Below are 7,408 nucleotides of genomic sequence, written 5' to 3'. Positions count from 1 at the left end.
CGAAGACAGACAGTTTTGCTCCATGTTTATGTAAATAATCTGTGCCAGTTAAAACCATACAGATTAACAGGATAATATACGGCAATGGACTGCAAAATACAACCAAAATGATCAGATCCAGCAATTTACACCAATATTGAATTGGGACCTTTTGAAACATGACATTTACATGGTAAAAGAACAATGTTGGGTCTTAAACTGCATACTACCACACTAGATAGCATCTCAAAATTTGCACACCACTAATAGTGTTACTACTTTCTTGACACACCATTTAATATGCTAGCATGGGGTTTGTGACACAATAGTGTAGTCTACATTAAAATATATAACTGATGCTTTGCTACTTTCTTGATAAAAACAAGGAACAAGCTTTTAAAATAACTGAATGCTTAATTACACTTTGCTACCACAAAGTTTTGCTATTGGAATTCTTTTGACATTATCTAATTACTTTAAGTCATTTAATCGAATGAATCAACATTTGATTTCTTGCAGTTAATGTTATTATTCTGTACATATAAACGCTCTCAGTGCCACTGAAGGGTAATGAAAAATAGGGGATGAAAAGCTAATCTTTTCCAGCCGTATTCTTTGCCCATTCAACTTATCATTTCACACAGAAATGGGAACAGCTTCTCTTTCAGGGTGTACATAGCAAATGTCATTGGTGTCAATTGTTACTTTTTTTATTATTTATTTAATTATTTATTTAGGATATGATTTTAATGTTTTACCATTTTTATTTATTAGTTTCTAATCATTTGTATGGTTGCTAACTACTACTGCCTCTGCTTTGATATGTATATGTATATATATATATATATATATATATATATATATATATATATATATATATATATATATATATATAATATATACAGTATATATATATATATATACATACACCAATCAGCCATAACATTAAAACCAACTCCTTGTTTCTACACTCACTGTCCATTTTATCAGCTCCACCTACCATATAGAAGCACTTTGTAGTTCTACAATTACTGACTGTAGTCCATCTGTTTCTCTGCATGCTTTGTTAGCCCCCTTTCATGCTGTTCTTCAATGGTCAGGACTCTTCCAGGTCCACTACAGAGCAGGTATTATTTGGGTGGTGGGTCAGCGTCCTGTGACCACTGATAAAGATCGCAAAGATGACCAACTCAAACAGCAGTAATAGATGAGCGATCATCTCTGACTTTACATCTACTAGGTGGAGCGCAGCTGTGTCTGATCCACTCATACCAGCACAACACACACTAACACACCACCACCACGTCAGTGTCACTGCAGTGCTGAGAATGATCCACCATAATACCTGCTCTGTGGTGGTCCTGTGGAGGTCAGTAATTGTAGAACTACAAAGTGCTTCTATATGGTAAGTGGTGCTGATAAAATGGACAGTGTGTGTAGAAACCAGGAGGTGGTTGTAATGTTATGGCTGATTGGTGTGTATATATACAGTATATACAGTGTATCACAAAAGTGAGTACACCCCTCACATTTCTGCAAATATTTTATTATATCTTTTCATGGGACAACACTATAGAAATAAAACTTGGATATAACTTAGAGTAGTCAGTGTACAGCTTGTATAGCAGTGTAGATTTACTGTCTTCTGAAAATAACTCAACACACAGCCATTAATGTCTAAATGGCTGGCAACATAAGTGAGTACACCCCACAGTGAACATGTCCAAATTGTGCCCAAAGTGTCAATATTTTGTGTGACCACCATTATTATCCAGCACTGCCTTAACCCTCCTGGGCATGGAATTCACCAGAGCTGCACAGGTTGCTACTGGAATCCTCTTCCACGCCTCCATGATGACATCACAGAGCTGGTGGATGTTAGACACCTTGAACTCCTCCACCTTCCACTTGAGGATGTGCCACAGGTGCTCAATTTGGTTTAGTCCATCACCTTTACCTTCAGCTTCCTCAGCAAGGCAGTTGTCATCTTGGAGGTTGTGTTTGGGGTCGTTATCCTGTTGGAAAACTGCCATGCGGCCCAGTTTTCGAAGGGAGGGGATCATGCTCTGTTTCAGAATGTCACAGTACATGTTGGAATTCATGTTTCCCTCAATGAACTGCAGCTCCCCAGTGCCAGCAACACTCATGCAGCCCAAGACCATGATGCTACCACCACCATGCTTGACTGTAGGCAAGATACAGTTGTCTTGGTACTTCTCACCAGGGCGCCGCCACACATGCTGGACACCATCTGAGCCAAACAAGTTTATCTTGGTCTCGTCAGACCACAGGGCATTCCAGTAATCCATGTTCTTGGACTGCTTGTCTTCAGCAAACTGTTTGCGGGCTTTCTTGTGCGTCAGCTTCCTTCTGGGATGACGACCATGCAGACCGAGTTGATGCAGTGTGCGGCGTATGGTCTAAGCACTGACAGGCTGACCTCCCACGTCTTCAACCTCTGCAGCAATGCTGGCAGCACTCATGTGTCTATTTTTTAAAGCCAACCTCTGGATATGACGCCGAACACGTGGACTCAACTTCTTTGGTCGACCCTGGCGAAGCCTGTTCCGAGTGGAACCTGTCCTGGAAAACCGCTGTATGACCTTGGCCACCATGCTGTAGCTCAGTTTCAGGGTGTTAGCAATCTTCTTATAGCCCAGGCCATCTTTGTGGAGAGCAACAATTCTATTTCTCACATTCTCAGAGAGTTCTTTGCCATGAGGTGCCATGTTGAATATCTAGTGGCCAGTATGAGAGAATTGTACCCAAAACACCAAATTTAACAGCCCTGCTCCCCATTTACACCTGGGACCTTGACACATGACACCAGGGAAAGACAACGACACATTTGGGCACAATTTGGACATGTTCACTGTGGGGTGTACTCACTTATGTTGCCAGCTATTTAGACATTAATGGCTGTGTGTTGAGTTATTTTCAGAAGACAGTAAATCTACACTGCTATACAAGCTGTACACTGACTACTCTAAGTTATATCCAAGTTTCATGTCTATAGTGTTGTCCCATGAAAAGGTATAATGAAATATTTGCAGAAATGTGAGGGGTGTACTCACTTTTGTGATACACTGTATATATATATATGTATATATATGTATGTATATATATATGTATATATATATATACAGGTCCTTCTCAAAAAATTAGCATATTGTGATAAAGTTCATTATTTTCCATAATGTAATGATAAAAATTAAACTTTCATATATTTTAGATTCATTGCACACCAACTGAAATATTTCAGGTCTTTTATTGTTTTAATACTGATGATTTTGGCATACAGCTCATGAAAACCCAAAATTCCTATCTCAAAAAATTAGCATATTTCATCCGACCAATAAAAGAAAAGTGTTTTTAATACAAAAAAAGTCAACCTTCAAATAATTATGTTCAGTTATGCACTCAATACTTGGTCGGGAATCCTTTTGCAGAAATGACTGCTTCAATGCGGCGTGGCATGGAGGCAATCAGCCTGTGGCACTGCTGAGGTGTTATGGAGGCCCAGGATGCTTCGATAGCGGCCTTAAGCTCATCCAGAGTGTTGGGTCTTGTGTCTCTCAACTTTCTCTTCACAATATCCCACAGATTCTCTATGGGGTTCAGGTCAGGAGAGTTGGCAGGCCAATTGAGCACAGTAATACCATGGTCAGTAAACCATTCACCAGTGGTTTTGGCACTGTGAGCAGGTGCCAGGTCGTGCTGAAAAATGAAATCTTCATCTCCATAAAGCTTTTCAGCAGATGGAAGCATGAAGTGCTCCAAAATCTGCATTGACCCTGCCCTTGATAAAACACAGTGGACCAACACCAGCAGCTGACATGGCACCCCAGACCATCACTGACTGTGGGTACTTGACACTGGACTTCAGGCATTTTGGCATTTCCTTCTCCCCAGTCTTCCTCCAGACTCTGGCACCTTGATTTCCGAAAACAGTACTTTGGACCACTGAGCAACAGTCCAGTGCTGCTTCTCTGTAGCCCAGGTCAGGCGCTTCTGCCGCTGTTTCTGGTTCAAAAGTGGCTTGACCTGGGGAATGCGGCACCTGTAGCCCATTTCCTGCACACGCCTGTGCACGGTGGCTCTGGATGTTTCTACTCCAGACTCAGTCCACTGCTTCCGCAGGTCCCCCAAGGTCTGGAATCGGCCCTTCTCCACAATCTTCCTCAGGGTCCGGTCACCTCTTCTCGTTGTGCAGCGTTTTCTGCCACACTTTTTCCTTCCCACAGACTTCCCACTGAGGTGCCTTGATACAGCACTCTGGGAACAGCCTATTCGCTCAGAAATTTCTTTCTGTGTCTTACCCTCTTGCTTGAGGGTGTCAATGATGGCCTTCTGGACAGCAGTCAGGTCGGCAGTCTTACCCATGATTGCAGTTTTGAGTAATGAACCAGGCTGGGAGTTTTTAAAAGCCTCAGGAATCTTTTGCAGGTGTTTAGAGTTAATTCGTTGATTCAGATGATTAGGTTAATAGCTCGTTTAGAGAACCTTTTCATGATATGCTAATTTTTTGAGATAGGAATTTTGGGTTTTCATGAGCTGTATGCCAAAATCATCAGTATTAAAACAATAAAAGACCTGAAATATTTCAGTTGGTGTGCAATGAATCTAAAATATATGAAAGTTTAATTTTTATCATTACATTATGGAAAATAATGAACTTTATCACAATATGCTAATTTTTTGAGAAGGACCTGTATATATATATATATATATATATATACACACATAAGTGGCTTACCACTTCTGTCTTCCCCAAAAGCTTTTTAGTAAAGCACCAAGGGGACTAGTGAGTTTTTTTTTCTTGAATAGCTTTTATGCTTTGCACCTGTTTTTATCACCCCTAGAGTATGCCAATAACCCAACATAGCCGTTAGGTGCTTTTCTTTTTTTTATCCCAAAAAGCTACACTATGGAGGATCTGTTACATTTAACTGTAAATGGCCTGCAGTTTAAAATACCCCATTAGTGCTTTGGTGTTCAATTTTTAACCTCTGCTGTCTATGCTTTTATTTTCACTCTGTTACATCAGTTACACTAAAAACAAAATGATATGAGTGATGTACTTACATTTTTTATAGGGCTGCACAATATAAAATAGGAAAAGGAAATAAAACAATGTGATTTTGCTGCTACAAATTGCAATTGTGATAAACCCTCCATTATATTAACAATTTGTATAGCTGTAATGTGCCATGTGTCAGATTTCACAATTATTAACAGACCCACAGAAAACGTATCTAAAACCAAAGTGCCATGTCCATATTTGGCAATTTGCATTAGTAGATACTTTGGAGAAAAGTTTGAATATAGACTTGCTACAGTCATGGCCAAACATATTGGCACACCTGCATTTTTCTTAATAAAATGCACCACTATCCAGTAAAGCATTGCAATTATAAGAGCTTTGGTATTCACGTGTTTAATTCATGTTTGCATTAGAACAACACAGAAAATCTTACATTATGTTACATTATTTCACATGGAACTACAAAAATAGGCAGGAAAAACTGGCACCCTCAACTTAATATTAGGTAGCATAACTTTTGGAAACAAAAACTGAAATCAGTCTCTTCCTGTAACCATGAATGTGTTTCATACATCTCTCTACTGGAACTTTGGACCACTATTCTTTTACTTTGTTGTTGAGCTTTGTTGTTATCCAATTTTGTGTAAGTTTTAGATTTTAAACATTTGTTACTTTCCACAGGTGAGTTTAGAAACAAATTAAATAAGCATTACGAATTTAAAAGCATTACGGATGATGGAAATATTCCTAACCTTTATTCCCAACAATTGGTGGCAATAATTTTGTCTAGTCCATTTCTTTGTGGAATACTTGATATTTTCTTACTATGTTTGCAATGCAAAAAAAAAATGTGAATACCAAAGCATTTGTAATTTTCTGGAAGAAGTGTTGTACTTTCTGAAAGAAATTCAGTATTTTTGGACATGACGTGTTTATGCAGCATGATTTCTTGACTTATTAAAAGAAAGAGGTGTTATGTAATTACATCTAATCTATTTTTAAAACAAGTTTAGGGAATAAGCGAAAAAAAAATTGGGGTGAGTTGTAGTCTATTTTCACTAAGAATGCAATACTATACCACTATAATGGTATGACATTGCCAGGATAAGCATAAAGTAGATGTGTAAATTATTCATACAGTATTATTATGTTATATTTTGTTTGTTTCCATATAGATTTATATATATTATACATACAATATACACCTTTTTCCTTTGTATTTAGATTATACTTTTTATTGAAAAAGAAAATGAATGTGTCCCCTATAAGTGGCTTGCTAATTGTAGATTACTGCTTTCTGAGTGATTGATTCATAAGATGAAAAAAAGAGTTTCATTATATGTGATATTTTTCTGAAAGATCCATATGAGAAAGCTTTATAGTTAATCACACCAACTACCCCAGTAAGAATTGTTAGTTTATTGTACAACTTTTACACTTTTATTTGTGTAATTGAGTTATTGAACATTTAGACTATTTTAGGGACAAATTTTGCTATTGGATGTAAAACACTGAAAGAAGATTCATGTGAGTCAGAGAAAACACAGCACAAGACTAGTGTCAAAAATGTAAATAATTGATAATTAGGTGTCGGGTCGCTTATTAAAAATAATAATTACAAATAACACATCTAAAATTTACTACTGTCTTCAGATAGCATTCCTTATTGTTTGTGTATACTGATCTCGTAAAACCTGACATTCATTGCAAAATATTACACAATGAATGTACAGTGCAGTGCAAGTTGTCACACAGTAGAATTGGATCTGATGCTGTTTGTTAGTAGATATTATGCAGGAAAAGCAGTTTGGTTTGTAAATATAAAAAAAACAGTCCGTTTAAACACATTTTATATGCATATGTAACATCTTTGAACATGGCCTAAAATGCTTGAAGAATACAATATTTTAACTCATTTGCATGTTGCAGGCTTCTGCGATATTAGTGTTACAGGACAATATTGCAATAATATTTAAAATGATGTATTGTGCAGCCCTAATTTAATGTGTGAGGAACACAAGTTAAACTGGCGTGTGTTCTTTACTCTGCATTACTAACCTTACACTGAAAACAAGCAGACTGGATCAAGGTCTCTTGATTTTTTAAGGGAAATCCTCATGTTTGCCTATTGCCTATATAATGCCAGATATTTTAAAACATTAACTAGGAGGTGCTTGTATGCTTGTACACCCAAATGTTTGTAAAGATTAGTTTAACTGAGTAAGCAGTTGCTTTTCAGGCTATTTAAGATTTTTATTTTCTACAGGTTCACAAGTTTTAGATAGTAGCATTTTTTCCCTTTATTTCATGTGTCAATGTAGCTTAAATGGGCACATCTTTAATCTCTACGTACTGCAGTTGTCTGTAATACCATTGGCAGCACTG

This window comes from Trichomycterus rosablanca, chromosome 22 (assembly GCF_030014385.1).
Source record: "Trichomycterus rosablanca isolate fTriRos1 chromosome 22, fTriRos1.hap1, whole genome shotgun sequence".
NCBI classification, from domain to species: domain Eukaryota; kingdom Metazoa; phylum Chordata; class Actinopteri; order Siluriformes; family Trichomycteridae; genus Trichomycterus; species Trichomycterus rosablanca.
This window is presented reverse-complemented; position numbering follows the sequence as displayed.